This window comes from Platichthys flesus, chromosome 17 (assembly GCF_949316205.1).
Source record: "Platichthys flesus chromosome 17, fPlaFle2.1, whole genome shotgun sequence".
Taxonomy (NCBI): Eukaryota; Metazoa; Chordata; class Actinopteri; order Pleuronectiformes; family Pleuronectidae; genus Platichthys; species Platichthys flesus.
In genome coordinates, this window is record NC_084961.1 from 10,222,353 (window position 1) to 10,249,322 (window position 26,970).

Here is a 26,970-nt window from a genome sequence, read left to right on the forward strand (position 1 = left end):
TTTCTGCTGTTTTTATACATATATACATTTGATATTTTATTGCACTATCCAATCCCTTTACTGGCTATACTAGCCCCATGCACAGACTTAACCACTACATATTCTTATATATATATTTCTGCTGTTTTTATATATATACATTTTATATTTTACTGTACTATCCACTGCAGCAGCACCATAACACTTTCCTACTGGACACTGACACAATCACATCATTGCATTCCATTCCTGTATCTGTAAATTTGTTCTCCGTATGTGATTTATGTATGTATGTCAGTGATGTGTTAAGTGTACAAGCTACTGGATGTGCAAAAATCTCTATTTATAATTGAGATAATTATTTCTTTTTTAATAAGTCTCTGTTTATTTTTATATCTTTTTATTACCAAATTGTTCAAGAGAGACCACTACAAATGAGAAAGGTTTTGCACTTTGATGAAATTGTAATTTGAAAGTTTCTAGTTACAAAGTTTAATAAAACAGCACTGTATTTTACATCTTTTTTTCAACCAAAGATGCTTTGCGCTGGTTAGGGGGTACTTGGCTGAAATATTTTTTTCTAAGGGGGTACATCACTGAAAAAAAGGTTGAGAACCTGTGCTTTAGATCATAGACAAGTCTTGAACCTCTGATGAACTGATCTTTAAAAAAACAACAGTTGACATCTATAAAGGGTTTATTCTTTATGATGTATTAATGTAATCGCTTTTATCAAAGAAAAGTATTTGCAACCTAAGAAAAGCCTTTGACTGATTAGGCAGGTAGTCGCCACCTGTTAGCTTAGATAGCAGTATATTCCATTATACTATTTGTTGTTGGTTGGAACCTGCCAATACACTCTCTAAAATGGCTAAAACAATAATGGATTCAAACAACAAGAAAAGACCTGATGACGTCAAACTTCTTCGTGTGCCAGCATTATCCAATGCATTCTGCATACTGGACAAACTGGGCTCTGGAAGTTTTGGAATAGTTCAACAGTGCTTAAAGATGGACACTAAGGAGATTGTGGCTCTGAAGTTTGTCTCGAAAGCAGAAGGCCAAAAGGAACTGGATATTCTGGAAAAACTCCGGGAGATCGGTCAAGACAAGAACAACTTTGTCCGGTTCAACGGGCATCACACACACTGTGATCAAATTCTTCTGGAATTTGAAAAGCTGGATAAGACTTTGTTTGATTGGCTTGGAATGTCCGGGGGCAAGGGGCGGCCTCTGTCTGAGATTCAAGCAATCACAAAGCAGCTGTTGGTGTCACTCACTGCCCTGAAGAGCCTAGGTCTGGTGCATACAGACATAAAGCCAAACAACGTAATGTTGGTGGATCAACAGCGACAGCCTTCAAAGGTGAAGCTGATTGATTTTGGCATGGCTACTCGGGTCTCCGAATTGAAAACTGGACATAATTTCCAGATTATTGGTTTCAGGGCCCCTGAAGTCATGCTGGGACTTCCTCTGAATGAGGCCATGGATATGTGGGCTCTCGGTTGCATTGTGGCCTACCTGTACCTCGGCACATGTCTGTATAAACTAGGGACTTGCAAATATCAGGCCATGAAGAACTTGGTACAGATAAATGGTCAGCCCAATGACAACCTGCTGAATTCTGGAAGGTACACCAATGTGTTTTTTACAAAGACAAAATATACCAAAAAACAATTGTGGAGCCTGAAGGAACTTTGCTGCTGCAAGGAGTGTGTAGTACCAGGAGGGAAACGCACAAAGCCCTCGCAGAGCAGCAAGGGGAGCCCAGCGTCCCCTACGATTCAGAAGCCCGGGCAGTTTGCCAGTCTTGATGACATTGTGGTGACTCGCCCAGGTGCGGCTGAAAATGAGGACACGCAGGCCTTTTTAAGCCTGCTGAAACAGATGTTGCATCTCGATGCAAAAAAAAGAATCGACCCAAGCGAAGCTCTGCGACATCCTTTCTTGACCATGAAGCACTTTCCTAGTGAGTGTGTCTCCAATCCTGACACGCCATCGGCCCCTGGGAGAAGACGAGTTCGCCGATTGGCAGGATGCATTGCAAAGGGCAATACAACTTGTGTAGTAGGGGTAAAAGAAAGATATGACTCATCTGCTATCACTAGTAAGGCTGAGGCATCACCTGAAAGGGCAAGAGGTGGTCGTGGTGAGAAATTCTCTTCCACTGACAAACGAGCCAAAGGTGATGCTGAAATTAAACCCCAAAAGAAGCATATGAAGAACTTTCCCAGTGAGTGTGTCTCCAATCCCGACACGCCATCGGCCCCTAGGAGAGGACGAGTTCGCCCATCGTCAGGATGCAACTCAAAAGTCAATAAAACTTGTGTAGTAGGGGTGAAAAAAAGAAACGACTCATCTCCCAACACAAGTAAGGCCCAAGCATCACCTGAAAGGGCAAGAGGTGGCCGTGGTGAGAACATCTCTTGCACTAAAAAAAGTACCAAAGGTGATGCTGAAATTAGCCACAGAAAGAAGATTATGAAGAACTTTCCGGGTGAGTGTGTCTCCAGTCCCGACATGCCATCGGCCCCTAAGAGAAGACGAGTTCGCCCAAAGAAGATGATGAAGAAAGTTATAACATTTTTTAAAGGGCTGCTACCTTGTTGCAAAGTTGATGTTGCTGATTAGTCTCATGTCTGATGTAGAGATGTCACGAGAACCGATACTTACGACTCCTTTCGATACTAAAATAACAGAACACCGACGATGCCCATTTTTTTTTAAGCACCGTAAGCACCATGAGCGCCGATGCCAGCTGTTAGCATCGGTGCTGCGCCTCTTCTGGAGCTGCGCGCTGATCTCTGAGCAGCTGAGACCAGAGAAACTCTGTGTTTTCACTGTTTCCACTGATAAGAAGCTGCCAGACAGTCAGTCAGCGGCTGCCTCACGTGAATGAGCTCTGATCTCACTGTGTGAGTCTCTGAGCATGTCAGAGGGGCGGAGCTTTGTTTTGCACAGTTTTTTCACAGTACCTTTTGAAAATATGCCTGGAAGTCTGGAATGTGTCTAGGGACACTAGTTGTTGCACTTTGACAATAAATTGCAATTTATTATGTTGTGCTATGTTCTATTGCACATGATTTGTATGTCTAATGACATTTTTATATTTTTCAAATATTTTAATAAAGTAAAATTCATGTTTCATGTTCAAGTAAATGGTATCTTAGATTTTTTTTTACCGTGGTATCGAAATTGGCATATTATACTGTCAACAGATATTGGAAATTCTGGATAAATTGATTCCCAATGTTCACTATAATCAATGAAAACATTTTCCTATCTCGGTAGATCCCAAGTGAAACATTTCAGAATTTTATATCAGTTACAGATTTGTTTCCGATGTTTTGAAATTTTTCATCATGTCACCATGTTTCAGTGAGTTTCTCACTCATGTAGCAATAACACTTTTTAAAATATTTTACAGGACTCCCTATTCTGTCAGGATGAAGTACAGAAATCCACACAATTTCATCTTGATAACTGCATTTTTTTTTTCAGTAGCAATAGTTAGAACCCTACAGACAGCTTTAGTTTGTCACGTTACATCATGAGTGAAGTGAGGTCACCTGGCAGGTACTGTAGGTACTGCAGCGTATTTAAAATGGGCCTGAATGGAGCCATCCCTGCCTGGCCCTGACTTGAACACTACTCTACACTCTCAATTAATTTAACTTGAGAATATTGCTATTAGTTTTGGTGATATATCAGCAGGAACAGGTTTAGGGGCTGAGTAGACAGAGACAGACATGAAGGCAGTAAACACAGCGAAAATTTGGGAGCGCTGGTAGAGCAAACCCCAAACTGTCATTCTGACATACAGCCCCATCTTTCGCTCTGTGCTGTTGAGGAGGATAAATCCTGGGACCATATACAAGCACATGTATGAAATTATTTTAAGCAACACCATACAACTTCAGCAACAGCGCCCTCTGCAGTCAAACGATATGATTGTTGTGCTCCGTGTCTGAGCGATTATTTTTCCATGTCGACAAAAAACAATGTCTATCAATGTGTTGAGTGGAGCTCTGACTGTGTACGCTCACCCATGATCCCCGGCTTCCTGAACCAGAAGAGCTGCCGTTCAATTCTATTGTCAATATTTAAAAAAATTCCACACTGAATATTGCAGATAAAAGCTGCTATTAGTAACTTCTCACTCGCTTCAGCCAATCTACAGCTCACCATTACTCTTGAACTTGCTGGGACTGATTCTGGCCATTTAAGCCACGACTATCAGTCAGTTACAGTCATCTGACTGAAGGTCGAAACCTACTCACCAAAGTAAGAGCACGGACAGCCATCTGGGGCGAGGAGTGGGAATGAAAGTGGCCCCATTTTATCTCCTGATTCCAAGTCAGTGAATCATCAATCTAATTTCCAGGGGGCTATTTTAAGATTAAAAAGTTGGTTCATGTTGCTTTAAAGAGACACGTCAATGGCTTTACTAGATTTGACAAACTAAAGGTCTTATGATGCTGATATTAATCTGATGACCTTATTTTGCTTCTCTTAGGGACACAGAAGGATGTGTTTGCAAAGAGATTGGTTATAATGTTCAGCTGTTAATGAAGTGTGAAGAGGACTCAAGTGAATCTCATCCGGCTTTGAACTGGCCTGAGTTGGTGTCACCTGCCCAATAGGACATTAGAGGTGAATTCAGATTCAAATGAAGATGAACAATTAGCAGACAATGAATGGTGCTGCTTGTGCAGTTTGCAGACACACACAAACACACACAAAAACACACACAGAGAACAAGTCAGGGACAGAGGATGGAAGGGGAAAAGGATTTAAGTCTGTGAAAGCTGCAGCGTCATACGCTAGAATGAGTCCTTGCTGCACAAAGAAAAATATTTGCGCGAGCTCCAAACAGCTGTCCGTCAGAGCCAACAGCGCTGAGTCAGAGAGTTCAGCGGGGACTCCATGTCAGAGCTTCAATAATCCATCCAAACTGTCTCCGCTCCCCCGAGGACATCCCGAGTGTGTGTACGCCTTAAGCCTGACTGACCCTCAGTGCAGGAGGCTGCACCATGTTCCTCCTTCACTCCCTCTACAGACAACTACCGCCAAAATTCAAAACGTGTATGTCTGGGTACAACACTATTGCACTCCCTTAAAGCAGTGCAACAATTTTGGTCATATACAGACAAAAAGGTGTCATTTGAAATGATATTGCCAAACCCACCAAGCTCCAGACATCGCAACCACAGGACAATGTCTGGGACATTCAGACAAGTGATGGTGTGAAACTGCCAACTGTTAACAGCCAATTTCAAAAAACTAAAATCGAATGAGCGGGTGTTTAGAACAGATTATCAAATCACTTCTGGAAAAGCACATTGCAAGAATGACATGCTCTGTTTACACCGTGTTTGCCATTTGATCGGGTTTTTACAAACTCTAATCAGCGGATCTGAAAAGCATCTTCTCCGGAGCCGAAGATTGTCTGGGCGATAAACTGACTACAGCTGCTTTTCCCGATGTATGTTGTTCCAATCAGAAGCTATTCAGCCTTATAATGCAAGACTGGCTGTGCTGAAGCAACGTTTGAAAGAAAAACAATAGGCATGATCACCGCTGAAACTGAGAAGGATGGAGATTCTCAGATTGACGGGTAAATCACAGAATCGTATATGCTACGTTGATTTAGAGGTAATTGTTTTATTTATAAAAGACATGAAAAATGTAAATGTAAGTAACAGTGTACATAAAAATATATAGGATATAATGTCGGGCGTTGTATACTGTAAAGGTTTAGAGAGACAAAAATGTGGAACCTCAAAAAAAAAACTGAAATATCTATTTGACTCATTCCAACTATTTTTAAATATTAAACTAAAAGTTACCGTAAGTTACGTTTTTGTTATTGAAAAACATTTCTGAACACATATCTGTAAGTGGAGTAGTGCAGATACATTCCCTTCTTAATTCTTCTAAAGCAAGTCTCACCCTACTAACCAATCAGAGAAGGCCTAAGTCAGGGGTGGAAGGTCGCAGCTGTCATCAATAGGTGAACATGCTTCTATTCGACTACTCTCACACCGAGGGGTCAGGCTAATATTAGCTGCTTTAAAATGTGGATTTAGCAGGTTAAGAAGCTGAGACAGAAAAAACATGGAGGGAGCGGAAGTGCTCTCAGGAGAAAAGTGCTTTTGAGTCTCATTCTAGTTTTTAAAATCCTAATCAGGAGATAATCAATCACTGCAACAAAAGCCTGACTAGTCATGAAAACAAAGGTTTTCTGGTGCAGGTCATTCTGGTTTGTACTATTCAAGAGTCAGCTGCGTTTCTGACACTGGCCCACATTACTACTGTGTGCTGGCTCTGGATAAGAAAAAAAAACAAATCCTAATTTGGATTTTGAATAATGTCAGAGGGCGATTGATGTCATTCGGTCGATTAGTGTTTCATAACCCCACCGCTCCAATTTCTTTTCCTAAAACAAGAACTGAAATGTGCACATTCCCACAGTCGGCTTGCAGAGGAGGCTGTAAGTCAAAGATAATTCTGCGCCTCAGGGGATCATCTATTATTCAAAACCACATTCAAATGTATTCCACTTGAAGAGCAGTAACATGCCTTACTTGTAATCATCAAGCTGAGGCGCTTATGATCCATGCATTTCAACGCTCACTCCAGTGGTTTGAGCAGACACCGGAAATATAGGCCATGTTTTTATCTTCCGAACTGCACCTCGTCTCTCTAAACAACGCATCATGTACACCGGTGTATGATCACTCAGAATATCCTGCAAAAAATAAACCAAAACGACCTGCAGCTGGTTGCAATAAGCTACCATTCAGTACTGCCTTTATGAATGTGATTTAAACACAAGCCATTAGCCTGCTGCAGATATACAAAGTTCCAGTATTTCCTACATTGAACAGGACAGATCTCCTACTCATTAGAGTCTAATGAGGAAGTCTGCAGCGGGTATGATTTACTGGTGGGCAACCTGTAATAAAATTATCACGGGTCATATGTGATTAAGAACCAATCCCATGGGCGGATGATCTCCATTGAATTACAGCTCAGAGTCCAGATCATCCTCATCATAATAAACAACAGCACCCCCCCCCCCCCCCCCCATCTATACATGTGCTGGTGGCAAATCATAGAAACAACAGAGATTGAGGGGCCATCGCAAATGAAGCACTGTGAGAACTCAACCGCAGAAATAGTGTAAATGCAAATGTAACGTGACATCATCTCTCCTCTCTATCATCTGCACACAAACAGTTAATAATCAGACTTCTCCGGGGAAATGAAGTCGACTTTCCAGCATCAGTCCTGCGGAGGGGACCACAGAGGCAAAGATAATAGGTACACTAGCTGCTGTAGTCCAAGCAGATTCTTAATTGGACCACTCCTGAGCCCATCTCACTGCAGGAGATTTCAGGCAGAGCTACGCTGTTAATCGGGTCGGAAGCTGCCTTCAGGTTGTGCAGGTATCCTTGAATTATCGTCCTGGAGAGTTAAGGATTCCAAAATCAATAACAACAATAACAATAATAATAAGTACATGCTCAGACAGGCTGATGTGCTGTTGTGTCTTTGATTCTCCCACTTATTTTTTTATAACACACTTAATTGGATATTGAGTGAACCCGAGACAAAAAATGCCATTTCACGTTTACCCATGCTGAGATTTTACTGCTTTAATAACAGTTCATAATAAATTTGGACATTTTATCTTTCGTTTCCTTCGTCTACAGTGATCCATGGTGTTCATTAAATAAACCTCAATGTATATGTCACAGTCAGAGAAGCACCAGCACTTTTTTGCCCCCCCTCTCCCCAAGCCAAGATGGCTAAACCATCTCGCCTCCAAAGCTCACTGATATGTAATTTCTCACAACTCTTTACACCTTGGATTACAGATTAAACAAACAAGATCCAACCTTGGGATGTTTACACTTTTAATACAATGCAGAGCTAAACAGCTGCCAGCCATAGCTTCAGTTTAATCATGCAAATAGTGATGGCAACAAATTTCCCCCCCAAAAATGTTCTTTTAAGTAAACATGATGAGACAGAAAATACTGAATAGATGTGCACAAACACACACAGTGTTAAAAAGTCAGAGAAAACACAACACTGCTCATAAATACAGGTGAAATGTTTTGTGTTTTAAAGCCGGTAGCCATTATCTCATTATCTCGAAATCGTGTCTGATTATGACTGAATTCATTGTGTTTGTTTGTCTGTATTTCCACGTAATTAAAAGGCAGACAAACAAGGTGACACATTGTTCCCATATAAGGTTCATCACTGATCACATCCAACTCATGACATGATATTCTAGGATATCCAAGTGCTTATGACACATTATCTGCTGCATTAAACACACAGTGTGTATATTTTCATCCCGTGCACTTTAGGCTTGTGTATTCAAGAGCATTATGTAAGGTGATGATTGCACATGTTGGTTTTTTTCCCTCCATCGCCCGGCTAACCTGAAACACAATAGGCTACGTGCACCGGTCTCACACACAATCTCCTTTCTCTTTAGATATAAAAATAACATGCAATCCTCCCACGTTACATAACTCTATCAGTCAGCATCAAGGTCTGTAGTGAGAGCTTCACAACAGGAGGCAAAACAATTAGATGTTTACCTTGCAAGCCTTTTTACTGACAATTAGGACAAGTGTGTGTGTGTTTGAGTGCAACGGTGTGAGCTGGGAAATAGTGAGGACCATTTTGAGCGAGGACCTCATGGAGTGAGGACATTTTGGCCGATCGTCCCTTTCCAAAACACCTTCACAAGGCCAGTGGGTTAAAGGGACGGTTAAAACTGGGTCTAGGTGTAGAATTAGATTGGTGTTATTGTAAGAGTAAAGGTGAATTAAAAAGGTGTCTCTGTCCACTTCGGTCCTTGTGATGTAAATGCAGTGGTGTATAAAGTTCTTGAAAGCCATACTTGAGTAAAAGTACAGATATCTTACTTGAAAGTGACTTCGGTAAAAGTAAAAGTCACCCGTCAGAAAAATGACTTGAGTAAAAGTCTTAAATTAGCTCATATTAAATGTACTTAAGTATTAAAAGTATCTGGTGTTGAAATTTACTTAAGTATAAAAAGTAAAAGTACAAGTACCAAATTTAAAAATCTAAAGTGCTTTTTATAGTCTATACAGACAGAAAACTACCAAAAATGTTTCTCCTCAAGATTTATTTCAACTGACTGAAAATTTATAACAATATGCATATAATCTATAATTTTACAAATTTTAAACCCTAGATACTGAGGTTCAAATAGTAATGGACCAGTGCATCTGAACCTCTAGAGAAAACAAAGAATCAACACAACAGAATAAACAAGTGCCTCTTGTGTCTGCCTAAGAACATTAATAAACCACAGTATAACAACTAAAACATTCTGTAAATATCACAAAACCTGGACCTTTCATCAGTAGCAGGAGTGATACCCAATGCCCCACTCTGATAACTCAGTAACCGGAAACAAGTTCTAGGCTAACAAAATAAGATAGTTTCTCTTTTGTTAACAGCTGCACTTTGCTAGTACAAATAAGAAAAACTCACTGGACACAATCTTGTTTTGCTGCCAAATTTCAGACCGAATAATGAAGACTGAGCTGAACCGAGCTCCTGCAGGAGAACCTGGATCATTATAAAGGGAATAAATGGATGGGGAATGTGCTGGTGTTGATTAAGTCCCTCCTCTTTGTACACACATCGCTATTCCTCATTGGATGGTTTAGTGAGGTCCTCGGATCGGCCCCGCCAGAGTCGGAGCGCTGAGAAGACGATCAAACTGGAATCTAGAGGAAGTCAATCTCGTAACAGGGTTCCTGATGGTGAACCTGCAGCGGGATCATGACCGGTACAGCCTGCTTGACCCCGGTCGACCAAGGCAGACCGGGGTCGAATTAGGTTAATTAGGCTGGGTAGGGGTTGGCCTTTGAGTTGCGATTGTTAAAATTAGGATAAGTGGCTCGAGAATACATTATGTCAACGAGTGTCCTTACAAAGCCAGTGTAGCCAGTATGTGAGTGTGACCTTCTGCTCTCAGGCTTCGCAGCCCTGTCGGAAACAGCCAATACAGGTTAAACACCCACTCTCCGCGGTGTATTTATTCCAAACTGACACGTACAGTATATAGGAGGACTAAATTATAGAAATACTGTCTGCTCCAATCTTTCTAAAGTTGATCCAGACCTTGGGAATTTCTGCAGCAGCTGGAAACATTAACATTGCAGGAGCTGCTGGATTCGAGCAATCGGTGAACCGTGTTGTGTGCATGCTGACTTGTGCAATTAGCAAATAAGACATCAGCAGCTATTGTATTGTGGTGAGCAGGCTGAGATCTTTAGGAATAGGGATTTACTGCATAATGAATACAGCCCGGGTTGCTATGAAAGACACGGCACCATCACAAATGTTCCTCCTAAGAAAATGTCTGCACTCTCCATCACGTTTTCACCAGAACGCTTTGGGACCCCAGATTAAATTCTGAGGCTGATAACAGTGGTTTCTAAACCTTAAATTACCTCAGCTTCACAGAGAGGAAAGATGCGGGTAAGGGAGATAAGCATGTCAGCGATGCTATGTGGGCGCTCTGCAGACTCCACAGTGGCTGGTCTGGCTGCAGGCCCGTGGGGTCTTTGGCGTAATCAACTTACATAGCTGGACCGTCGGGAAGAAGCTGGAAAGACGAGCCTGGGTGTTTGAAAGGAGCAGACTGGAGTCGGTACCGCTCATAAACAGTGGCGGCGTATGGATATAATCGTCGTGCGGACAACCATGGAAGCAGTTATTTCGGTGTACATTTACACTGGTAATATGCTGTTTTATAAAGACATTTCTCATAAATCATTATTGAAACATAAAAAGTTAATGACAGGGTTTCAGCTAACAACAGGGAAAACAAGTTACAAGAGGCTCATGTCTGAATCCTTCTCATACAGCAAACTAAACTATAGGAAAAAAGTATTTCTGCCGTGATTCTGATGAAAAGATTGATATATCTTTCATATCTGTTTGTTCACTATTTAGCATGTTAAATCCAATTGATTTAATCCCAACAACAAAAAAACAGAGTGAGACAAGTTGCCAGGCAACCAGTGGAGAGAAAGAAGTCATTGCACCAAACCAAGTAGTCTGACTCATAACCCTTCATAAATACACAACTTGTTCTCTTACACTTTGGTCTATATACGACTTGAGCAGTAAAAAATTCTCGTAATATTGCCACATTGGGAAATATAACTAATTTAATAAACTTTATTTTCTTCAACTTTTTTTATCAAAAGCAAAGTTGAACTTTTTCTGATATCATGAAACATATAACTTTTGCAGGGAAAAAAACGGAGCAACTCAGACAAGTCAAATGAAATGCAACAAAAGCGAGGCTCGTTTCCAAAGACACAACAGTTTTCGATGTAAAGAGACATCAAAGTGTGACTCTTCACAAGCAGCGAGGACTTTTGGGGGAGGAGCGGGGGAGGGCCTGACCAGAGGAACACAGACCCTCCCCTCCATCCCTCCCTCAGATCACTGCAGACAATGATCGGAGCCTCTGGGGCAACGCTGCAAGGAATGAGCCATCCTGGAAAAGTTCACTGGACCCCTTTCTGTCCAGTTTCTGTGTGTGTGTGTGTGAGGGATGGGGGGGGGGCGGGTGTATAGAGGGCATGAGTTGCAACCACACAAAAAGCCTGCCAGACCACGTGAGTGAGGCGGGGTTGAATAGTGCTTTCTGGTTGGTCGGTGGGGAAGTCATGGAAACAGGTCTATAGTTCCATTGTCTGACTCTGACGCCGGTATGCATGTTTGTGTTTGTGTGCGTGTGTGTGTGAGTCGGAGGAGGCGTCGTTGCATCGGTGGGGACCAGCGCAGCATTCTTCATTCACAAGCAGAAGAAGAAAAAAAACGCCTCCATCATAAAGTGACCTTGACTACGCCAGTCGATCACAGAGCGCATCCGAGCATCTCCATCACACCCCCTCTCATTCCAAGTGGGCGCATTTTCAGAGAAGCCAAGCGAGCACATAAACATCAACTGCCTATCGTCTATAAAAACACTGACACAGTTATAAACCGGGGGCTGCCACTGAAAAAGCGAAACAAAACAGACATTACATTATAACCGGTTTCCACATTGTGTAACTAAACAGACCACGTAACTGCAGGGCAAATCAATAACTCTTCTCCTACACAGCAACTGGACAGCCGGGTTTCATCCACCACATGCCCGCTGCCACTCTACCTCACACAAACTCCCGAAACTGAAGTAAAAAAAATAACCCTTACAAAAGCAGCAGTCGGAAAATCCAGTTGCAAAAGAGGAGACCTTGTTTCGAAAATCTATCCTCATTCCCTCAGCCAATCAGTTCAGTCTTGTGACGCTCAACTGAGTTTCAGTTCTACTAAAAGTTTTGCCATATCGAAGAGACAAAAAAAGCCACTTCCTCAAAAGTGCTAAATTTACAGCCGAGACATCAGACGGAAAAGTACCAGAAAAAAGGTTATTATGGAAACGATGGGCACGCAACCACCAGCGGGTACGCTGGCAAAAGACAACAGACATTTAACTGCCTTTTCTATTCTCCTCTGTGGGGCTTCTCATTCATAAAACACAGACAGCGGTTATCGCAACGCAGCTAAACGGATACAACCCCTGAGGGATCTTCCAACGCTCAACTGAATTAGAGTCGTTCGTGAGGAAGATAGTGTTGGTGCACGGCCCCTGTGTGCCAATTGAAAAGCATGGCAGGTGCAGCTGGAAGTCACTTCCACACACACACACACAAGAGCCCAAGAAAAGAGCTGTGCACTCTGCCGACCAAGCATGAGGCGCGTTTAAGTCCCAGAATAAAGCTGCGGCGATTATGCAAGAACAATACTGTAGCTAAAGGCTTAGTTTCACTCGTTTTAGAGAGAAAGGAGAATTTTAGTGGCCCACAGCTTTGGCAGAATGACAGAATATGGTAATCACTCGGAGTGTAAGGCTTCATGTGTTGCGGTGTCTTATTAAACATCCTTCTCTATGAAAATGAACACATGACACATTTGGGTTTAAAAAAATGTAGGGAAATCTCTGTCGTATAAAGTTTACTTGGAGCTTTGGTTCAACTGAGATTAAAACTAGGCATTAATACCACAACTTTCCATGTACAGAGAAAAAACAATAAAGTGCATCCACTGTATGAGTTCTTCCAAGAAAAGAAATTAAACTTTTAATTACACTTTAACTGTGAGGTGTTATAACATGAAGCCCAAGGCACACTTGATGCTCCAGCCGTCACTGATGGTTGTTGCGAGGGCTGTAGCCTCTCGCCCCAACACACACGTCTTAGGACAAAAAATTCTCTACTTGGGATACATATCTGCTTCTGATAGGTCCCCTTTTATTCTGAATCATGCTAAAAGTTGAAGTAATGTAACAAGAAAACAAATTGAGTGGACGACAACCTTAAATTGAACTGAGAGAAAGTTAAACAAACAACACATTTGGTTGTATTTCTAGAGAGAAATGTTTTCGAAACTACTAATGTGTTTATTGAAAAAATATATAATCCATTTGACTTCGATCCACAGTCCATTATGACCTTTTAAACAAAAACGTACACGATACACTGAGCATGTTCATTTCACTGCCCACTGTAAAAGCCATTACGGTTATGAATCTAGTGTTAGTGGGGTTTTAAACTAAAAGGTTAGTGGTACGCGGATGACTCGTCAGCTTTTGTTCAGGCCTGCTTTGTTACATTATAGCAGCTTAACTCGCTCTGTGCAAAGTGCTGGCAGGGCTGCCATGTGCTCCACAGAGTTTAATGGGATTCGAAGGACTGGGCATCGCGGGTCAGGGAACTTCCTTTGCAAAAGAATGCTGAGCCACCAAGACCAGGCTTTTTCCTCTGCTCATTCTTTAGATAAACAAACATAACCAGGGTTTCTTGCAGACCGTTTTCATATCAAGGGAGACGCCTACAGACGTACACACTGGAAGACAGTGTATGTTCTACAAAGTCTTTGTATTTTCCCATGAATCTCTCCGTTTCTGGGACTTTTGATGGTGTGGATCGGCCCAACACGGTATGACGAGGTCTACACCAAACCACCCTGCATTTACAATATATCTGCATACCAGTGTCAGAGCTGTGACAACAGTTGATGTCATAATAACCTTGGTCAAGTAAGTAATGTCATTTTATTGTATTGCCGCTTGTCTGTGTATCTCTGCAGGATTATTACAAAAATTATGATTTCCCTCTAATTTTGAGGAGGTGTGGGGCATGACCCAAAAAGACCCCATTACATAAGTGGGTGACTTCAGGACTTTGGAGGAGGTTCATCCAGTCATGATGCCTTCTGTTGGAGGTTTACCAATCTGCAGGAGACCCCAGAACTCGCTGGAGGGATTACACATCCCATCTGACCAGGGAACGCCCTATATCCCCCAGGAAGAGCTGGAGAGCGTAGCTGGGCAAAGGGAGGTCTGGATGCCTGCTACCTCTGTGAACCAAGCCCGGATAAGCAGATGATAATGGATGGATGGATCCAGGACTTTCTTTAACAAAGAGCTTTCAAGTTCAAGACCGTCCATGGAAAAGGTTTCCTGTTTGTCCGCTTTTTTAATTAAAAAATATTCTTTATCTCTCTCAAATGCACATTACTTTCATTTTTGCTCCTGACCATTCTGCCTGTGGAACCCTTTCCTATGGTACAACATTGTGATGCTTATTAGGAGAGCCGGGTTTGATGCAACAGAGCTCCCTGCTGCTTCCTGCAAACAGCACACAATCAAAAAGGAAACCACATCAAGGCAAGACAAGAAAGAGAAAAAAACCATTAATGCTCGAGCTACAGAAACAGTAATATCATCTCGGCCAAGTCCAGGCTGATCTCTCAGCTGATGTATTGCTGAAGTGAGCAGCTGATGCCGACAGATCTGATACTGGGACTGAGATGGTGCCAGACTCTTTACCTTTCAACTGAGATTAATTAGAAAAACGTTCCTGGTATTTGTGGGAAGATGAGAATAATGAGGACAGAAGTAGTGTACTTAATGGGAACATTGGCTACTTCTTAAGAACAAATTGTTTTTTGTCATTTTTGAATAGGTGGCTTGTGCACAGAGTTGAAAAACTGGAAGGAATGTAAACTACATACAATATATGCTCGTCCTCGCCTGCTGATGAATCCCCACTACCCCTTGGCCCAGCAGGTCTTTTCACTTTGTCACATCGCTTGTGGAATAACACAACAGCGTAGAGTGCGTGACATTTCTGTGCTCACAATAATTTGGTCTGCCGCGAACCGCTGCAGCAGTGCTTAACACGTCATATACATCTCTTAATGGAAACACGGCCTCCACTTAGCTAAATTAAATAGCTCAGAGGATTACCATCTCCACTGGAGCATGTAATAACCAAAAGGTCATATCGTCATCATAACTCAACAAACCATAATCTGCCGCTGCCTCTTTAATGGCTTTTAAAGTGTGTCGCAGCCACCAGTAACGTTTTTTAATGAACACGCCCGCCTCTCAAGTGCCAGTCTGCCAGTCACGCTGCCCGGTTCTGAATGCCGTGACACTCCATCCCCTGTTGGGTTCGCGTTAGCCTAGATCGAGATGTGCGAGGAGCCGGGGAACATTTGGGATTGATTTGTGGCTATTTATACTTGTCCTACTTGAACTAAATGGTCCAGATAGTCAGAGGAAGAAGTCAGGCTGAAAAGGCTTATTGAACTCGTGAAAAAATAAGAAAATCATTGGAAGGCTAAATGCTGGTGGAAGAGCGGAACACTTCAGTGTAGAGCTTTCAGGGGAAAAAACACCTTTTAATAGAAGAGGGGAATAAGCAATTACATCCTCCAACTTGGCGTATATTCAAAAAGCTGATGGCATTCTGAGGAGGAGGACTATTAACGTGCTGCAGATAATAAATACCCCTGTGAACACCGGTTACCAGACAGGTTTAATAACAGAAAATAGTATAAGGGGTCTCAAATGACCTCACACGTCGATGAACAGAGTAGCAGCATTTCATCCAGAGCAAAGATTACTTGTCTTATTAAACTATAACTCAGGAGAGAACTCAGGCCCTGAACAACACTCATTACCTAAGCATATAGCAAACTGGCTGCTGCTACAATTATGTTTGCACTGATGACTATCATCAAAGTGTAATGAGCTCTTATACGGGGAGCACTGGCATTATGGGAGATGGTTTTGGGCTTTCTCGTGGAAATCTCCTTCTGCCAGATCTCGGTGGAAGAGGGTCATGCAAACACGCTCAGACACACGAGCTGCGGAGTGCGGAAGGCCGATGTAAAGCTCGACTGTATGTCTGGTCCGGGAGCCGTGAAAGGATTCAGTCACAGATCGGCCATCGACTCGCTGTGACTGGCACAAGTGAGTGGGAACAAAGGAGTCAGTGTGGCTGTCACACACACTCATCGTTACACTCACGTCCCTTTGCTCTGCCAGCTGTCTCTCTCCGATCCCTCCCACAGCAACCCCGCCGCCCCACCCTCCGTCCCTCCAGCTGTGGCTTTACATCAAGCAACCCTCAATCCACACACACACTTAAACACTGCACATTGCAAAGACACCCACCACCGTCACACATGTCTCGGTGTGGCGCAACGACCGGGCCTTCCCAAAAACACTCCCTTCCTCCCTGCTGGGTGCTCTTTGTGTGTCCGCCACACTCGCTGACTTACTGCACCGTTGAAGGCACTGTGTTATTCACCAACCACTAACAGCTCATCAGCATCACACCGCTGCACACAGGCTCAACGCAAGTGCTCACGCTCTCTACGGATAACAAAACTTGAGCAGGACTTTTAAACATTTTCCACATTTCTTGTCTCGCAGATGCCTGTTATTGTTCCTCTGCTCTTGCTCCGAGATTCTGCCCAAACTCCACTTCATGTGTGCCACACCCTTCCACCACAGTGTCCTTCCCTCTTTCCCGACAGTTGCCCCCGTGCCCCCAGTCTCTGGGCTCACCCTTTCATTTGCTCTAACCTCTAAGCCCTGCCCTCAGCCTCTCACTCTCCGCTGCCTTCCTATTATTTATTTATCCCCCCACGTCTTTCTTTTTTCGCAAACCATATGCTACACCCACGCCCTCCCCTTGCTGCGTTCACCCACGGACAGGCCCTAGCCCTGCCTCTCCTGGTCAGTCACAAGCCACCGCTGATGCCAGCTCAGCCTCCACGCAAGCAATGTGGTGACTGCCGCTGCTTCAGCTCTTTCATCCCTCCTGCGCGCCCAGCCCAAGCCCAGTAAAGCCATTCATTGGGGCTTTGCTCTTGGCTGCCTTATTATTGTCAAGTTACAGTACAACTGCAGGGAGGGGCTTCGCATGTGGAGAGGAGCCAGTGACGAGAGCTGAAATGAGGCTCAAGTTCGCCTATTTATGGACTAGGGACATAGAATAGAAAGAACTTGCGTTTTTTCCTTTTATGGGTTAATTGAATGTAACTCGTATTTATGTGAAACAGAGAAAGACAGAGGAGAGGAGAGGGGGGAGAAAGAGGGAAAGAAAAACATCGGTGGAGGGCATTCCTCCGGCCGGGCTTTCATTGCTGTGGGTAAGATGTCATTGAAATGATGTAATTGGTGCACAGCAGCGGCCATACATCTATTCACAGAGTACATGGAAACAGACATCCGACTCGACATGTTTCAATTGTCAGTCTGCCCTGTAATTGATGCAGAAAAACATTAACGACAAACCGCATTACATCAAGCTGTGGGCTTGTGCCTGCATTTCTTGCTATTCCTCTTCACACTCTCTGTCAACAGGAGACGGGTCAATTCACCTGCAAGTATCGGCAGGAAGTGGCTCAGCTTCAGCGACACCCATGGAACTTCTACTGCTTTGTGTGTGACAAACTTTTACGACACTGTTCTGTCTCCAGTAGCTCCTCCATTATTGCAAAACATGTCATTGGTATTTCCTGTGCCTTCCCTCCGCAGAACCGTCCGGGCTGGAAAATGCAGCCAGACAAGTCGGACTCACACACACACAAATACAAACTCAGAGTGTTAAGCTTCCCCTTCAGACAACAAAAGAACAGACGAAGCAACAAGCCCCACAGGCAACATTAAACCCAGCTAGTCCGCCACTACAATACCGCTCTTCTCTCAATAGACTACCACACTGAGCCAAGCTAAGCCGAGCCATACCGTGTTATTCCTCAGTTTTTAGGATAGCTGGGAGTAAGATAAGGCCCACTGACGAGGCCGAACATTCACAGGAAGTGGGAAAACACTGATGTGTGGCCAGCACAGGGTGACACGAGGTAAGGCAGGTGGTTTACAGATGGTGAATCTGCTCCGGCAGCAAACGGCAACAGAACCCAGAGCTCATCACAAAGGCTCGACAAGACACTCCTCGATGATTGTCCACAGATGGCTGACTAAACCGGAATGTATAGACACAACACCTTTGCTGGCAGGAATGCGTAAACTTAGATAAGCACAAAACGGAAACAACTAGAATGGGACTCGGAGAACACATGTCGCCAGGGCAACAGTGCGCTTAAATCTGATCATGACGCACCAAGATTCACACACTCCTTGATATCAGTTCCCGAAATGAAAATGTTGAAGAAAGAAAAAACCTGGAACCCGGCCCCTGATTCTAATCCACTCCATTATGTATAAGGTTCTTCTCTCCTGACCCATACTGCCTCCTTCTACCAACCTTTGTGGAATTCTGTTGGATTGTTATTGTGTTATCACTCTTACAATCAAAGAAACATACAAAACAAACGCAGAGGGCTGAAAACCTCACTTCCTCGACTGAGGTAGCAGCATTCAAACTGCCGTCCTATAGTCCTCCCACCAGATGGATAAAACAACTACTTTTTACCACGGTTAAAAAGTATTGTTTTGGATTGAGCCTCATAGGCTGCTCTTATTACTCAGCTCCCTCTCAGAAGGCACAAAATAGACAAATAAAAGGTTTGATGATGATGCAACTGCATGTGTATATTCATGCACGTCCATTAATTCATGTCTGATGTTCTTGATAATCCGAATAGCCAGGGAAATTAACAAAATCAAACATAAAACCTAAAATGTCCCCTCAAACAAACAATCATTATGGACAGAACATAAAGGATTGGATAGAGGGCGAGCTGAAACGCCGCGCTCCTCTGCACACAATGAAGAAAATACAAACCCATCCACGAGCTCTACGGGATAAGCCTCTCAAAGAGATTCACCTGCTGACCTTGTTGTTCTTTGACGGCATCAACGGCCTCTGGCATGAGCCTAAAAGACGTCCTCATCATGCAGCGGTTGTTCTCCGGGCCACAGATCACTTTAACTTGTTGCCATTAGGTGATGAAAGGCAGCATCGGGGTGTGAGGGTGAATATGGTTTGTTTTCCCTGGCCGGTTAGAGCCAATAAAAATTCACCATCGGCCCGCTACTGAGCAGCAGGAGCAGAGACAAAGACTGGAGCTTTGGGCAAGTCGATCTTTTCCAGATGCCCTGGTGAACGCTGCTGCTGCTGCTGCTGGTCAACATGTGGGCAGCGAGAGTCAGAAACTGGGTTTTGAGCTCCTGCAGGACGATGAAGGATCGAGGAGGAGGCAGAAGCGGCGATAGAGGAAGGAGAACGCAATGAAATGAAAAATGAAGGAAAAGGGGCACCGGCTATAAAGTCTTACCGCAGAAAGATGAAGAGCTAAAGTAAGACAGCAAGAGAGAGAGAGAGGGAGAGAGCGAGGGAGAGGGGGATATCAAAGTGTCTTGTTTCACAAATGTCCTTCTGTGTTTTGATTTATTCAGAGACTCCGAGGCGGCAGCACACCTCTAATCCTTGCAGTTCCCAAGCCGCAGCGAGCGAGCGAGCCGGTGACCTTGGCATGTTAAAGAGAGGCCATCCACTCCTCCTCTGTCTCCTCTCTCTCTCTCTAGAGGTAGCCTCGACTCTTCTAATGGAAAACACTGCCGCGCCACATTGACATCGCAGGGGGCGCCGTGGTGACAGAATGGGTTCAAATCCTTAAATCTCGGCCCATACGTTAATTATTCAACACGTTTAGCTTTGTGTTATTCCACCTCTCTCTTTCGTTTGTGCTCAAGTACTCCTCACAGAAATCAGCTGAAATGAAGAAGCTTGCTGGGGCCATGTACACAAACAAGTGTGTTTGTGTATGTGTGTGTGTGGGGGGGGTTGGTTTTGTAGTGATGCCTGAGGCAACAGCACCATCAAATATATCAGAGATTACACAATGTTGTTTTTCACTGTGTCTTCTGAGAACAGAAGTTATGCTTCGCCTCAAGGGAGACCAGGTCTTAACAGGGTTTTTTTTTGTAATCAAGACATAAATCAACGAAAACGGAGACCCTGATGCATATGAGTTGTGGAAATTGATTCTTAAAAACTGAGAAAAAGGAGAGCACGGGGACACAAGGAAGAGATGTTGACAAGTGGCACAGTCAGGCTAAGAATGAGATGATAGGTTTCCAAGAAACACATCCTCCTCCCCTCCCACACCCAGCAAGACCACAGGCTACTTTCACCTCCAGTCCACCGCCCTGAGCCTCCAGTCAGTTGTACCTCCTGTCCACCGTCATCAGGAAACTGTGTCAACAAGCCCCTCTGCTGCTTTCAGGCATGCAACAAGCTACGGACATTTTCAGGAAAAAAAAACGGTCTGTAACAAGTGATAGATGCAGAATTGAAAGAAAAGAATCCAAAGCATTATAGAAATTGCCCGGTGAAATTGTCCAATTAAAAAGATGAAAAGATTCAAGAGCTTTTGGTTATACGAGCGGACGCCAGTGTCTATTCGCCGTAAACAAAAGCACATGATCTCCGCAGCAGAATTTACACATCATGTGGCTGGAATACTCTCAAAATGTGTCTGTTATTGTTAAGACACGTGACCTGGAAAAGCTCCTGCTGCGTTCTCTGAGTGGACCCTGGCTTAAACATGTAACTAATAGCTCACACAGACGCAGGCGGAGAGCCAAACCAAAACCTTATCCCTAACACATGACCTGGGAAATTATATTTTCCATAGTTGGGTTGCGGTTTTGGTCCCCATGAGGTCTACGGGTCCTCACAAGGTCAGTTGTAATGCTGGAAAAAGTCCTGAAGAGGTTACAAACACAAGCACAGACCTCAGACCTTTTCGTTATACAAGTATTTACCCTGATTCTTGAGCAGCTAACCCCGGAGAGTTCATTGCATAAGCTTGGTTCTCAGTGAAAACATGCGTACGCAGGGACGTGGTAAATTTAGTCAGATAACGTTAGTTGAGCTAAGACAACACCTGTACAAAAAGCATGAGGCTCATGTTTGCTACTACCTTTCTCAGTTCGATGAAAACAAATCTACCTGGTTGTGTTTTATTACACTGAACGTGTTGTTCTTGGGTTTTCAGTTTCAATACTTTGCTTTTAACATTATGAGTTGTCCAATTCCTTCACATAGTCTGCAGCATTTACAGAAAGGGCTAAAAAGGGTCAGCTAAAGAGCCCTTGAGGCCCTAAATCCTTCTCTAGAACAGCTCAGAAAGCCTTATACAACATATACAGACCTCTTCCTGTTAAACTGGTGGAGTTCCCCTTTAATGGGTTTAACTCACTTACAAGATAAAGGTAAAACAAATCTGCCAGAAGTTGTTAGTTCTTATAATGTGAAGACGCCTGTGACCTTTATCTGCACTCGCCTTCACCTCCTTTAAAGTGCAGAGTTAAGCAGAGCAGTAAATCTAATTCTCCTAATTTGGTTATTCTGTGGGTTTTTTTCCACCTGTGCATCCTGCAGCCGATGTGCTGGTCTTTTCTGCTCTATACACAAAAACACAAAACACACATTCTGTGACATTTGAATGTTTTTCTCAGCAAGCAGGCACCGTACGTAACGGCCCAAACGCTCCAGGACATCTCCAACCCGATGCCATTATAAACCTACACACATCTTTTGGGTTGCAGACAAACACACACACACACACACACACACACACACACACACACACACACAATTCATAAACTTTCCCCCTCGACTCCTTCCATGGATCTAACATCAAACAGAAAACTCATTACCACATCAGACAAAAAAGTTGAGCTAATAGTTCAACATATCAAAAGTCAAGTGTATTCTTTGGGGGGAGCAGTGCAGGAAACTAGGGCACATCCACAGTGCACAGCGCTGAACTTACAGGGGTTCACGCTCGAACCTCTGAGCCAATACAAGCCATTGAGATCATGGAGGAAATCAGCAGTGATCGATGTGATCAGTCGCTTCACCACCAGATCATGTTTTTATAGACAACCACGGCACGTTATCGCCACCAAGGTCGCAAATTCCCCTTATTTAACCACATTTAGATTTTCTAGAACCAAAACATTTTTGGTTTGATCCACATCAAATTGCTCACACTGATTAATACCAGTCTCCTAAATGTGGCTGATTGTTTGAATCAAGATTCATGAATTATTCTGTGAAAAATCAAGGATCAAATTGAAAAATATCCTATTTCACAATGTTTGAGAAACTGAAAACTAAATTCCTTCACCAGCGTCCTGGTTGAGAACTCCACCAAACTTTACTGTGTACTTCCTTGACCCATACCACATACTTCCACTATGTGTTGTGATCATAGAAACAAACCAACAAACAGACAACGGGGAAAACATAACCTCTGACAAATTGACAGATGAATGGACGTTTGGATGGAGAGATGCATGGATCATGGAGCGATGGACAGACAAGGGAGCATGACAGCAGCTCTCCCTATGTGGACAGCAACAAAGATCAAGTGATGACCCGCACTGTTGCACGACATCGAAAAATACTGAGAGACCATGTCAACAAACGCACACAGATGTACACGCAAAGCTATGGGGAGAAGCTATAATTAGGTTTACAGCTGAATAAAACCCTGTGTTTAGCACCTGGGTCATACTGACGCACCAGCAAGCAGCTACTGTGAGAAGGATGCAGACGAGCCTCGGAGGGAAATAAAAACTGACACAGCAACACAGCACTGGAAATCTGCAAATCTCTGCAACACTCGTGCATACTTGGCATAAATCGTGATGTTAACACTCGTGACACATTTGCACAATCCCACTCCAGCAGCTGCATACAGTGCAGCAGACCCGAACACCCACTGCACAAATGGGCATGGCTTTGAAAAAGTGCCCGACTAGAAATGTGAGCCCGGCTCGAGCCTCTCGCACGCAGCTGGAGTGGGGGCATTATACTGGGCAGAGTGAGGGACTATCTCACCATTCATAACACTGGGTCAGTAGGCTCAGAGGCTGAGAGGCTCTTAGCAGAGGGAGATGCTAAATACCACACAGAGGCTCACATGGCCATGGAAGAGGGAGCGCTACCCTCTCGCGCTGTGTTTACAGAGCTCTGCAGCGGTGCCACAGCTGGAACGCAGCGAGCAGAGCGAGCACACGGAGCGAGCCGTATCACTTTCTGGGTCATCTAGGGCTGCTTCACTCCACATGGGAGTCTAGACTTGGACTTAAAATACATGCCCGCGGATGCTCGCCGCATAAAACGGATTCATATTCCAAGAATGGGTGGACTCGAGTGCCCTGTGAACAAAAACATATAGTTATAGAAGTGCAGGGTCGAAGGTCGCAATGCGTTCATGAGCGTATTCCCTTTACGTGACTGCTGAGAGATAACGGGGAGTCGTGAAACAAATCGTTTTATTCTACTTATTGCATCAAAGTCAAGGAGCTGCTTGGCACCGAGTTCAGCCCCGGAGGCGAGACTCAGCAGACTAAAGAGCAGAACGTGACAGCGGCGCCCACGAGTTCGCTTCTCACCCACCTGTGTTTGTCTGGCACCTTCCCATTGCACCTTCAGTGCCTTACAGCTGTTTTAATTATCTTCGTACCACAGGGAGCAATTGTGCAGGGCAACATTTGTCTCGTTTGGAACCGCAAATGAGTCGAACCCCCGAGCAGACATAAGGACAGAGGTACCAGTGTGCGGCACGAGCAGAAATACCGGTTCTGAAAAAAAATGGCAAGGTGATTGTTCCTATGAGCATCATCAGTGGCAAGCGGATGAGGAAGGGGGGGGGGGGGGCTTTTTAGTAGGAGAGGAAATGTGGGAAATTAGTTCATTAAGATGGGCTGATAGCTTGCTGTGCATACATCGCAGTGAAAACAATTTACATACCTCCTATTCCCTCCGGGAGCAAGAAAGGGAGTGAGGAAAATGACGGGGGGGGGGGGGGGGGGGGGGGGATGCGGTGGTGGTGGGGGGGGGGGCAATGTGAGCAAATGGTACGAAAAGTGTAAAAGACGGGGAGGTAAAACGAGAGAGGGAGAGAGAGAGAGTCGGCATGTTAAAGCCTGCGCGACAAAACAAGTGTAACAGAATAAGCTTGCGAGAGAAAGAGGGGAGGGAGGGCTGGGGGGGGCTCTGACAGACGAGATGAGAGACGAACAGGGCTCTGAAACTGGCAGCGGCTGCACTTCTGGAGGTGGTGCGAGGATGCCAAACAGTAGGCCGTGTCAAGCAGGTGCACGCCAGCATCTCTGACGTGATGCAACTCATAAGAACGAGGGCGTACACACGTCTTCTCCCGGAAACTACCCTTGGACTGTGTCTACCTCAGCCGCTTTTTTCATCTATCTTGATTTCGTGGATAATGTTTCAGTATTTAAAACAAAAAGACACACGTTTAATTCCATCTGTTTATTTGGCTTCGGCAAAACAGGGCTGCCACGGCTTTTCCTTCACGGCTGCGCTGCAACACGTTTCCGTCGCCTGTTTTTTAAAGACTCTACTGGGATAAATATTCGGCTGAGCAAGTTAACAAGAAAATTAGGTTTGCTCGCTGTGACTAACAAACCCGTGTGTGAATTCCTGTTGACATAAACAGCGGGTCCCTCAGGTGCCTGTTAAACTGAACTGTGCTTCCGGCATGCTTCACCTCTGACCTCGACGAGCTAGTGGCCAAAGCTGAAGAACGCAGGCTGATCATCACATATCAGTTTAATGGGAGAGTGAACTTAAGCTGGTGGTTTTTTCCAAAGTATGAGATGAACATTTTTGATCCTTGACAGCTCAGGCTTTGCCAGACCTGAATCTAAAACCAAACATCAATCTCGACGCCACAATCGACCGCGGTCTCACAGCGAAGCATTCTGCAGGAGACACAGAGGCTCATTTCCTCACAGTTTATTCAAATCTCTCAGTCTAAGGGCGTTTCAGTGAAAGAATCGTGGATTTGACACTTTATCCTCGTGGAGGACTTCAACTGCCAGAGAACACCACTCCTTGTCAATTTCTCGAAAAAACAATTCACGTCCGCCTGTCTGTGTCTGACACACGGCTGCGTATGTCCCTGCGTCTAGATTGCCTTTGCCAGTGTTTGTTGTCAAGTTGACACAACGTGCGGCTCCATCACAACAGGAACGTCTCCGGTGGCTAACCATGCATATAAATGGGCTCTCAACCTCACAGAAGCCGCCTGGAGGGGCAGGGGCGGGGGGGGGGGGGGGGGGGGGGGGGGTACGGGAGAGAGGAGACGACAGCGTAGCCCCTGGACCGCTCCACGACTGATGTGAGGAGGAGAGCTGAGGCACGCAGGGGTGGGCCAGAGGCAGCTGCTGCCGCTGTGCTCCACCGCTGGCTACAGAGTGATCAGGGAATAGGGAGCAGAGGTTCCCAAAGGGGGGTCCACGGAGCCCCAGAGGCCCTTTAAAAAGGTCCAGTGTGGGGCCATCGTTTCAGTTTCTCATGTAGAGCAAACCAGCCGTTTCTATAAAACATACATCCACAACCAGGCGTATAGAGACGAACAGGCTCAGGCTTTGAATCAACTGAAATATTCGGTGAAGCCCCAACTGTGGAACTGCAACAGTGAGGTCTACCACCACTTCTACTTAGAGTGGCTACATTTCAAACCATTTATTTCTAACTTTTAACAATCGACATTGACTTTACCTATCACTTGCTCACAAGTCTTCATGCTACCTCAACGGTTTAGGCCCAACCACAATATGAACAAAATAGTCTCAGCTAGTAAGTTACTGGGGAAACAAATATCCCACAATCCACCACTGTTCCAATCTGTAAGCTCATTTGCAGGATTCTTCTTCATAGGTAAAAGCACTTAGGTTAAGAAATGTAAAACAATAGAATATTTTGGGGGGAATTCTGTTGATACCGAAGAAGCCGAAGATACTTCCAGATGTTTAATATTGATCGTATCTGAGAGTCAGAAGGTTCTGCATCAGTCAGCAGGTAAACAGACACACTGAATTATTATACTCCATAGAGCAAATAATATCTTAGTCTCATCCCAAAATACATATGTAACCTGTATTGAAACTTACAATTAGCCATTACTTCATTTTCTGGGGTAAAATGTTACTAATGCACATGAACTAGGCTGCATGGACATTTTTTGAGGAGCCCTTGATGCACTGGTTTGAATAAAAAAGAAAAGTACTGGATCACAGAAAAGTGAATGGACAGTAATATTAGGCGGCAGAGCGGAGCTGCTAGAAGATCAGACATCTTTTTTTGTCATTTATGACAGCAAGGAGATTCAACACTCATCAAAGAGAATATAAGGTTGAATGAACATTTTCTGGGGATCCCCGATGCACTGGTTTTCGCACTGGATATGTAGCGGACAACAGAAATTACAGGTACTTGTTATTCTAGGAGGCTGAGATTGCACCTTCAAAATCGTGGTTAACTAGTCTCAAACAGCTGCATGTGTGTATGAGACTTAGAATTAGCCAATCAATTTCAGGGATATAATGGAGATAAACTGCTGATGCAAAATCAAAAGGCAAATATGATAATACATCTTCATATCTTTGTTTTTCAACTGTAAGACAGTAAATAAAACAAAATTGACCATTCCTAAATTCTCAGGGGTAAAATGGATCTAAAGAACATGGACTAGAGGTTACATGAAAACTTTTTGGGGACCCTGACGTACTGGTTTGTATGTACAACAAGAAAATCACAGTGAATGGACTGTAATGTTAAG

General features: G+C 44.1%; 1 protein-coding gene across 1 annotated transcript in view; it reads right to left on the minus strand.

The window, feature by feature from the left end:
- Positions 1 to 26,970, minus strand: part of elmo1 (engulfment and cell motility 1 (ced-12 homolog, C. elegans)) — a 107,642-nt gene that overhangs the window by 79,654 nt on the left and 1,018 nt on the right. The gene's annotated exons all lie outside the window — the stretch shown is intronic.